At 41.3% G+C, this 10,694-nt stretch overlaps 1 protein-coding gene across 2 annotated transcripts in view; it reads right to left on the bottom strand.

Annotated features, from left to right (window-relative positions):
- The window catches only part of ZNF143 (zinc finger protein 143), a 68,094-nt gene that overhangs the window by 57,192 nt on the left and 208 nt on the right, over positions 1 to 10,694 (bottom strand). The gene's annotated exons all lie outside the window — the stretch shown is intronic.

The following is a 10,694-nucleotide window of genomic DNA, read 5'->3' as shown; positions in this document are numbered from 1 at the left end:
CAGGGTGTCACTGCATATCTGAGGTTGTTAATATTTCTCCCGGCAGTCTTGATTCCAGTTTGTGTTTCTCCCAGCCCAGCGTTTCTCATGATGTACTCTGCATAGAAATTAAATAAACAGGGTGACAATATACAGCCTTGACATACTCCTTTTCCTATTTGGAACCAGTCTGTTGTTCCATGTCCAGTTCTAACTGTTGCTTCCTGACCTGCATATAGGTTTCTCAAGAGGCAAGTCAGGTGATCTGGTATTCCCATCTCTTGAAGAATTTTCCACAGTTTATTGTGATCCACACAGTCAAAGGCTTTGGCATAGTCAATAAAGCAGAAATAGATGTTTTTCTGGAACTCTCTTGCTTTTTTGATGATCCAGGGGATGTTGGCAATTTGATCTCCGGTTCCTCTGCCTTTTCTAAAACCAGCTTGAACATCTGGAAGTTCACAGTTCACGTATTGCTGAAGCCTGGCTTGGAGAATTTTGAGCATTGCTTTACTATTGTGAGATGAGTGCAATTGTGTGGTAGTTTGAGCATTCTTTGGTATCACAAACTATATACACATAAATAACAGTGTATAACAGTAACAGTGATGAATCTCAAAATTATTATGCTGAGAGAAGTAAGATAGACACAGAGCAGTACATATTGTATTATTCCATTAATATAACTTCCAAGAACACCAAAATTAATCTACAATGTTAGAATAAAATGTGATTGCAAGGTTAGGGGACTGATTGGAAAGGGGAACAAGGGAATTTTCTGTGGTGATGGATATGTTCTATTATCTTCTTTTGAGTAATGATCATCTGGATGTATACAACTGCCAAAACTCATCAAATTGAACATAGATGATTATACCCCAAATTTTCAAAAAGTTTTTTTAAATGACCAGACATTATAATATTGATATTTAAACATTAAAAAACAGTGTGATGGATACTTTTCTGTCTTTGATACCACTGACCTTTATCTCTTTCTTAGAATATTCCCTTGCTTTGGCATCTACGACATCTACATGCTCTTGGTTTCCTCCAACTTCCTAGCCAATCCTTTTCCATTTCTCCGATGTATTCCTAAATGTTGAGAACCTGCAAGTTTGCATCCTCATTTGTTTTTTCATTTTATGCACTTTTCCTTTTGGAATATCATATCCATTCCCATGGTTTCAAAGATCTCTAGAATGTACAAGCTTTCTAAAACTATCAAGTCTTTCCCCTTAATGGCTCCTGATTTATTTATCTAGCTGCTTATTGGCCTTGATAACATTCATGGTCCACAGCCACCTCCATCTCAAAACAGTTTGCCATAAAATTCTACTTTTGTATTTTCTACCTCAATGATAAATGCAATCACTACCCAGTAGTCCAATCCCCCTTAATCTCCAATCACGAAAAATGATCACTTTACCTCCTAAATATCTGTCAAATGCATTCACTTCTATTATTAGATGGTCTTAATTCAGGACACCATCACCCCTTGGGTTATTACATCAGCCTCCTGAAATCCACTTTTACCCTCCTCCAACCTGATCTCCACAGCACAGTCCAAGTACTTTCAAATCCAATCAGAGCATTTCTCTGTCATAAAAACCTTCAAAACTTTCCCGCTTACCCATAAAGTCCAAATACCATGATTGGGGTTCTACTAACTTCTCTAATACAATCATCCTGGTTTGCCCAACACTGACAAACTTCCCAGGTCATGGAACTTTCATTTCTGTTTTATTTCTCTGGGGGGAATTTGTTTTAAAATTGGGATAGTTTCCAGTTCAAGACAGTGGAGTAGAAGGTGTGTGCTCATCTCTCCTGTGAGAGCACCAAAACTGCAACCAGCTGTTGAACAACCATCAACAGGAGGACGCTGGAACCCACCAAAAAGATACTCCACATCCAAAGACAAAGAAGCCACAGTGATATGGTAGGAGGGGCACAATCACGATAAAATCAAATCCCATACCCACCAGGTGGTGATCCACAGACTGGAGACCAGTAATACCAAAGAAGTTCTCGCACTGTTGTGAAGGTTCTGAACCCCACATCAGGTTTCCCAGCCTGGGGATCCAACAAAGGGACTGGAAATCTCCATGGAATCTGGCCTTGAGGGCCAGCAGGATTTGATTATAGGCCTTCCAGAGGACTGAGAGAAACAGAGACTCCAAGCTTGGAAGGCACAAACAAAATCTTGCGTGCACCAAGACCCAGAGGAGAGGAGCAGTGGCCACACAGGAGACTCAACCAAAACCACCTGCTAGTGTTGGAGGGTCTCCTGTAGAAGCATGGATCGGCAGGGGCTCGCCACAGGGACGGGGGCACTGGAAGGTCCCCCTTGGCATAAAGCCTCTTGGAGTTCACCATTAAGTCTACCATAGAGCCCACAAACCCCAGGGCTGGATCGCCTCAAGCCAAACAACTACCAGGGATAGAGTGCAACTCCACCCATCAGCAGATAATTTGATTAAAGCTTTTCTGAGCAAGGCCCTGTCCACCAGAGCAAGACCCAGTTTTTCCCATTCATCAAGAAGCTAACATAAACCTCTTAGCCTCATCCATCAGAGGGCAGACAGAAGAAGCAAGAAGAAGCACAGTCTCACAGCAGCTATAACAAAACCTATTATTACAGAAAGTTAATCACGATGCAAAAGCAGCAAGTTATATCCCAGATGAAGGGATCAGAAAAAAATCCCAGAAGAATAACTAAATGAGGTGGAGACAGGCACCTTCCAGACAAAGAATTCAGACTAATGATAGTGAAGATGATCCAGGATATTGGGAAAAGAATGGAGGCAAAGATTGAGAAGATGCAAGAAATGTTTACCAAAGATCTAGAAGAACTAAAGAATAAACAGAGATGAATAATACACTGCTGCTGCTGCTGCTGCTAAGTCACCTCAGTCGTGTCCAACTCTGTGCGACCCCATGGACAGCAGCCCAGCAGGCTCCCTCATCCCTGGGATTCTCCAGGCAAGAACACTGGAGTGGGTTGCCGATTTCCTTCTCCAATGCATGAAAGTGAAAAGTGAAAGTGAAGTCGCTCAGTCGTGTCCCACTATTAGCGACCCCATGGACTGCAGCCTACCAGGCTCCTCCATCCATGGGATTTTCCAGGCAAGGGTACTGGAGTGGGTGCCATTGCCTTCTCCCGAATAATACACTAGAAGGAATCAAGAGCAGAATAACTGAGGCAGAAGAATGGGTAAGTGAACTGGAGGACAGAACCGTGGAAATCACTGCCACAGAACAGAATATAGAAAAAAGAATGAAAAGAAATGAAGACAGCTTAAGAGACTTCTGGTACAACATTAAACACACCAACATTTGCATTACAGGGATCCCAGAAGACGACTTCCCTGGTGGCTCAGACAGTAAAGCGTCTGCCTACAACGCAGGAGACCAGGGTTCAATCCCTGGGTTGGGAAGATCTCCTGGAGAAGGGAATGGCAACCCACTCCAGTACCCTTGCCTGGAAAATCCCATGGATGGAGGAGCCTGGTAGGCTGCAGTCCATGGGGTTGCTAAGAGTTGGACACGACTGGGCAACTTCACTTTCACTTTTCACTTTCATTCATTGGAAAAGGACATGGCAATCCACTTCAGTGTTCTTGCCTGGAGAATCCCAGGGACGGGGGAGCCTGGTGGGCTGCCGTCTATGGGGTCGCACAGAGTCAGACACAACTGAAGCAACTTAGCAGCAGCAGCAGCAGCAGCTGAAAACTTTCCGAACATGGGAAAGGAAATAGTCAACCAAGTCCAGAAGCACAGAGTATCCCAGGAAGGATAAACCCAAGGAGGAACACACAGAGACACACAGTAATCAAACTGACAAAAATTAACGACAGAGATAAAATATTAAAAACAACAAAGGAAAAACAACAAATAACATACAAGGGAATTCCCATCAGGCTATCAGCTGATTTCTCAACAGAACTCTACTAGCCAGAAGGGAATGGCATGATATATTTAAAGTGATGAAAGGGAAGAACCTACAACCAAGAATACTCTACCCAGAAAGACTCTCCTTCACATTTGATAGAGAAATCAAAAGTTCCCAGACAAGCAAAAGTTAAGAGAATTCAGCAGTACCAAACCAGCTATCCAAAAAATGCTAAAGGAACTTCTCTAGGCAGGAAACACAAATGAAGGAAAAGACCTACAGAAAATAAACCCCAAATAATTAAGAAAACAGTTAACAGGATCATAATATAACCTTAAATATAAATAGATTAAATGCACCAGCCAAAAGACATAGACTAGCTGGGTGGATGAAAACATGTGCATATATGCACTTCTACTTACCACATCACCAAAACTAGCATCTAACAGAAAAATCTGTAATCACTTTTTAAAATCCAGCTACATATCAGAATTATCTTGAAATTTCTTGAAAAATACAAATGCTCAGGTATTGCTTTTACCTCCATAGCGCCATGTTTCTAATGAGCAGTCATATTTAAAAACTGGACTACATGATGGACTTTTACTTTTATCTAGTTTGTTTCACTTTTTATATTTCATCTTCAGTGTTTCCATTTCATTTAGTTTATGTTCTCCATCTCTTTTTTTGATGTTCTTTCTCAAGTCTTTATCAAGTGTAGTAGAAAAGCTTTTGTATACATATATATAAATATGTATACTTTATATTTTTTAAAATGTACGCATTTTTGCCTAACTAAAAAAATTATGACATTTTTATTCCATTTGTTTGACTTATGAATAGAATACTAGATTTCTAATTAAAAAATAGATACGCAACAAAGGTTTACTGCATAGCATAGGGACCCATAGTCAATATCACATAATGCCCTATGGTGGAAAATAATTTCAAAAATAATATATGTATATTTGTATAACTGAATCACCTTGCTGTGCATCTGAAACACTGTAAGTCAACTACACTTCAATTAAAAATATATATATATATGTATATAAAAGAATAAATAATTAAAAGGGAAAACAAATTGGAATAGTCTTGGGCAAGGGCTTCTCTGGTAACTCAGTAAAGAATCTGCCTGCAATGCAGGAGACCCAGGTTCCATCCTTGGGTTGGGAAGATCCCCTGGACAGGGAATGGCTACTCACTCCAGTATTCTTGCCTGGAGACTTTCAGGGACAGAGGAGCCTTCGGGCTACAGTCCAGGGGGTCACAAGAATCAGACACAACTGAGTGACTAACACTTTCAAAGGCAAAACAACTTGGAAACTATTTTAGACATAATAAAAGACTGAGCGTTGAATAAATGTGTAAACGCTAGTGGAAGCCAGAGCTCTCCTTAAGGAAGAAGGGAAATGCAAATATGGAATAAGGGAAGAAAAGAAAGAGCTCTGTGGAATGAGCTGGAATTGGAGGTACTGGTGTGAACTCAATCTCTCAAATGTGCTTATGTGTGTATACACAGGCATATCCTACTTTGTTCTCATTTTGCTCCTTTCTAAGGTAACTATTTTTCTCCATGGTTCTAAACACAGAAAAACCACCCACAAACTGGCATGACTGAACAACTAACACTTTCAGCAAATCAAGACAAGTTGGTCACTCTATCCTCCAGTCTTATTCTAGCACAATCTCACATTCTACATTCCAGCAACACTGATTAAAATTCTAGTAGTTAATGGTACTAGAATCATTTAATCAGAGAAGGCAATGGCACCCCACTCCAGTACTCTTGCCTGGAAAATACCATGGACGGGGGAGCCTGGTAGGCTGCAGTCCATGGGGTCGCTAAGAGTCGGAAACGACTGAGTGACTTCACTTTCACTTTTCACTTTCATGCATTGGAGAAGGAAATTGCAACCTGCTCCAGTGTTCTTGCCTGGAGAATCCCAGAGACGGGGGAGCCTGGTGGGCTGCCGTCTATGGGGTTGCACAGAGTCGGACACGACTGAAGCGACTTAGCAGCAGCAGCAGTATCATTTAATAATATTAAGATGTAAATAATTAAAAAATTTAATAATGACAACTTATCCTTCCAAAATACTATGTGCCAGGCATTACTACTAATTCATTTAATCCTTCTAGTAATCCTATGAATTAAGTATCATTTAATCACAGTTTTACAAATGAAGAAAGTGAAACTCAGGTTAAATGATGTCCTTAACTTCACAACATAAATGGTAAAATCACCTTCTAACCATTTGACTCTCTACATGAGCCACTCCGGCCCAAGATGTCTCTTGCATCTGGGCTCTGAACACTGCCATTCATTCTCTCAAGGATACTCTTCCTTCTCTCTTTGCTGCTGCTAAATCGCTTCAGTCGTGTCCAACTCCGTGCAACCCCATACACAGAAACCCGCCAGGCTTCCCTGTCCCTGGGATTCTCCAGGCAAGAACACTGGAGTGGACTGCCATTTCCTTCTCCAATGCATAAAAGTGAAAAGTGAAAGGGAAGTCGCTCAGTCGTTTCCGACTCTTAGCGACGCCATGGACTGCAGCCTACCAGGCTCCTCCGTCCATGGGATTTTCCAGGCAAGAGTACTGGAGTGGGTTGCCATTGCCTTCTCTGCCTTCTCTCTTTACTTGGCTAAATTCTTCAGATTCCACTGGAAAGTTTTATCTCAACTCCCCAAACTGGGTCTGAATGCTTCACCTGTATTTCCCAAGACACTGTGTCTATACCCTTACCATAACACTTACCACAGTATACTTGACCTGTTTTTCTCCAGAGTAGAAGCAGTGTATTTAGAGTATGTGCACGCGTGCTCAATAGCTTCAGTCACATTTGACTCTTTGTGACCCTATGGACTGCAGCCTGCCAGGCTTCTCTATGGGATTCTCCAGGCAAGAATACTGAAGTGGGCTGCCATCTATGCTCTCCTCCAGGGGATCTTCCTGACCCACAGACCGTACCTGGGTTTTCTGCACTGCAGGCGGATACTTTACCACTGAGCCACCAGAGAAGCCCATATTTATAGCAACCAGTTACTAAAACATACAATAGTATCTAAGGAGAATTCACCTATTGATAGACTAGAAAGTATGCATTATACCCAGGAAGGAATACTTACAAGACATGGTATATAGGATTATACTTAAGAATAAGGACTCCTGAGCCAGACTGCTTCACACTCTCATTGACCACATATTATCTATGTGACCTTGGGCAAGTTACTTAAGCACACTGTGCCACAGTTCTCTATCTGTAAAAGGCAGGTACTTCACAGAGGTACTGCAAATAAAAATCGCTTTTAACAGCACATGGCATTACATGTATGTTTGCTATTAATGAGCTTCCCTGGTGGCTCAGAGAGTAAAGAATCCACTTGCAACGTGGGAGACCTGGGTTCGATACCTGGGCATGGCAAAGTACCCCAGTATTCTTGCTTGGAGAATCCCCATTGACAGAGGAGCCTGGCGGGTTACAGTCCATGAGGGTCCCAAAGAGTTGGACATGACTGAGTGACTAAGCTGCTTATCAGTAGTTTAAAGCTAAACGAGAAGCTAAATGTCTGTCTTATTCACTATTTTCACCTACTACATGCAGGATCTTAGTTCCCTGACCAGGGACTGAACTCAGGCTCCCAGGCAGTGAAAGAACTGAGTCCTAACTACTGGACTGCTAGGGAATTTCCGTCAAGTGGTATTGCCAGAGGAGGAAAAAACAAGAAAAAGTTTCAGAGATGTGTTATTCAAGAGAAACTTTCCTCTTGTTCATAATTTTACTTTTTGAAAATACCTTTACTAAGATACAATTTGCACACCATAAAATTTATCCATTTAAGGTGTACAAGTCAATGACCTTAAGTATAGAGTGTACAAATATTATCACAACCTGAATTCAGAATATTTTTATCACCAGCAAAAGAAAAGCCTATCTCCCCCTTCCCAAACCCATAGGTAACCACCAATCTACTTTCTATTTCTACAGATTTGCTTATTCTGGACACTTCACATAAATGGAATCATAGCATATGGTCTTTCGTGACTGTCTTCTTTCACTTAAATAATGTTTTCAAGGTTCCTCCATTAAAAAAATTTTTTAAAGCTAAAAATAAAAAATTTCAATCTATAAAAATGCTGAATCACTGTTATATGCCCTAAACAAATAAAATGTAAATCAACTATACTTCAATTTAAAAAGAGAAAAAAATTTCCTTATCCTTATGAAAGTTTTTTCCCTCAAAAAGAAGACAAAAAATAATTTCTAAGGGTGATTTTAAATAATTGACTTTAAAAAATATATATTTACTTATTTATTTTGGCAGAGCTGCCACATGTGGAATCTTAGTTCCCCGAACCAAGAATTGAACTCAGGCCCCCTGGCGTACCAAGTCCTAATCACTGGACCACCGGGGAATTTCCATAAAGTGGTATTTTAAGTACAAAAAAATGTAGTTTGGAGTTAAAAGGCCTGTGTCTACACATTAATGGATAAGTTATTTCCACAGAGTATAGAGTTCCCATGGTGGCACAGTTTTAAAATAGGATTAAATTTATTGGAAACTAGACTTTTTATTTCTCTGAGAGGGAGGGAGATTTTCAGCATAGATCCATCTTAAAAACAAAATCATTTTGATAGTACAATACACTGTCTTACAAAAGCTATCCTTAAAATGCAAATTAAGCATAGAAATCAGCAATGAAACAACTCAACTCTTTAAACAATCACTATGTCCTGAAATAAAGCCAAGTGCAAAAAGACTAAGAACTGGGTAAAATCTCAAATTAAAAATAAAAACAAGGGCTGCCCTAGTGGTAGAGAGGCTGACTCTGAGTTCCCAACGCAAGGACCCTGGGTTTGATTCCTGATGGGGAAACTAGATCCCACATGCTGAAACGAAGGCCCAGGGCAGCCAAATAAATAACACATATATAAAAACAAACACTATATAAGAACTTCAAAATTAAGTAATGATAAGAACATCAGGACTCAGAAAGTTCTCATGTGTAATCATAAACTGTACCTACATTATAAATATTTAATAACAACTAAACTAACAGTAGAGGGGACTTCCTGGTGGTCCACTGGCTAAGACTCCACACCCACAATGATGGGGGCCCTAGTTAGATCCCTGGTCAGAGAAATCAATTCCACACATTCATGATGTAACTAAAAGATTCCACATGCCACAACTAAGACCCAGAGGAGCCAAATGAATAGATAAATAATAAATATATGTGATTGTTTATAGCAGCATTATGCATAATAGCCAAGATAGAAGCAACCTGAAAGTCCACATGAACAGATGAACGGATAAATAAAAGGTATTATGTGCATGCAATGAAATACTTGGCAATAAAAAGAAATGAAGTACTCATACATGCTCTAACATGAATGAACCTTGCAAACATGCTAAGTCAAAGAAGCCAGTCACTAGAGCCCACATACTGTGTGATTCCATTTTTATGAAACACTGGGAACAGACAAACTTGTAGATTAGTGGTTGGTGAAGGAGCTGTGTTATGGGGAAATCGGGAGAAACTTAGTGGGTACAGAGTTTCTTGGGGGGTGATGAACCTGTTTTAAAATTGTAGTAATGGTTGCACAACTCCGTGAAAACATTAAACCTACCTAATTACATTCTTTAACGGGGTGAATTGTAAAGGTCTGTATATTCTATCAATAAAGTTGTTACTTTTAAAAACTAAAAGGTGGCTATGGAAAAAATAGGCAAAGTATTTGTACATTAAATAATTTCCAAAGTAATCAAAATACACTTGAGTAAAATTCCTTACTATCTTACCGAAACTTTTGGATGATTTCATTACCTAAGTCTCTTACTAAACACGTAATAACGAACTGGAACTATGCCATCAGCAAGGGAAAATATTAAATATTGCACACATTTTTGTTAACTACAGCAAAACTACTGGACGCTTACAGCTTCTAGTAAGATTCAGGACAAAGGCGACAACCTCGAAATTACAGTTTTTCACATGTCCACTAGATTATACCAGCTGACTACAGACACACTTCCAAAAGCTTAAACTGATCTTAAACTTATCATCAGTTTGGCAATCACTTTATCACTTTTTACTTAACTTCTTTAATGAGTAAACAATGTTACAAAGAGCAAAAGGGGAGAGAATATTGATGGACGTTCCACAATAAATGTTACAAAGCAACGAAGGATTCGTTCACTTTTCACCAAAATCGAGAAAACAGAATGATAAAATCAGTAATTTCCAATATTCGATATTAGGCTCAACGACCCCAATTTTTTTTTTTTTTTTTCCAAGTTAGGGAAACAAGAAATGTGTGCATGGTCGGAGCGGGAGGAAATACTGGGGGCGATCTGCAGGCGGGAACCCAATCGGGCCCTCGGCCAGTTCTGCCGCCGGCGCCCCAGCCGGGGCCTGGTGCAGACCAGGCCCCAGCGTCTCAGCCAGAGGAGCTTCGCCGCGGCGGCGCCTGGGGACTCGCTCCGCGCGGAGGTCAAGCCGAGAAGCGCCGCCAGGCTCCCGAGGGCTCCACCCTCCCCTCTTTCACTCCCTCCCCTCGGCGGTCCCCTGAGGGGAACAGGCGGGGCGCTACCCGACGAGCCTGGGGGGGGGGGGGGGTGGTTTGCGTCCTCAGAGAGAAAAGCTCCGCCGCCCCAGAGTGGCGGCCGCGGGTTATTAATAAACTCCGCTTCTGCCCAGACGCAACTACCGCGACCGGCCGTAGGATCGGCAAGGCCTGAGATGGAGGCTGAGCAGCCGGAGCCAGAGCCCGGGCCCAAGCGGGCCCGCGCCGCCGCGCTGAGGGCGGCGGCCGGGCGGAG

The sequence above is a fragment of the Bison bison genome, unplaced genomic scaffold (assembly GCF_000754665.1).
Source record: "Bison bison bison isolate TAMUID 2011002044 unplaced genomic scaffold, Bison_UMD1.0 scf7180017864503, whole genome shotgun sequence".
Taxonomy (NCBI): Eukaryota; Metazoa; Chordata; class Mammalia; order Artiodactyla; family Bovidae; genus Bison; species Bison bison.
This window is presented reverse-complemented; position numbering and strand designations above follow the sequence as displayed.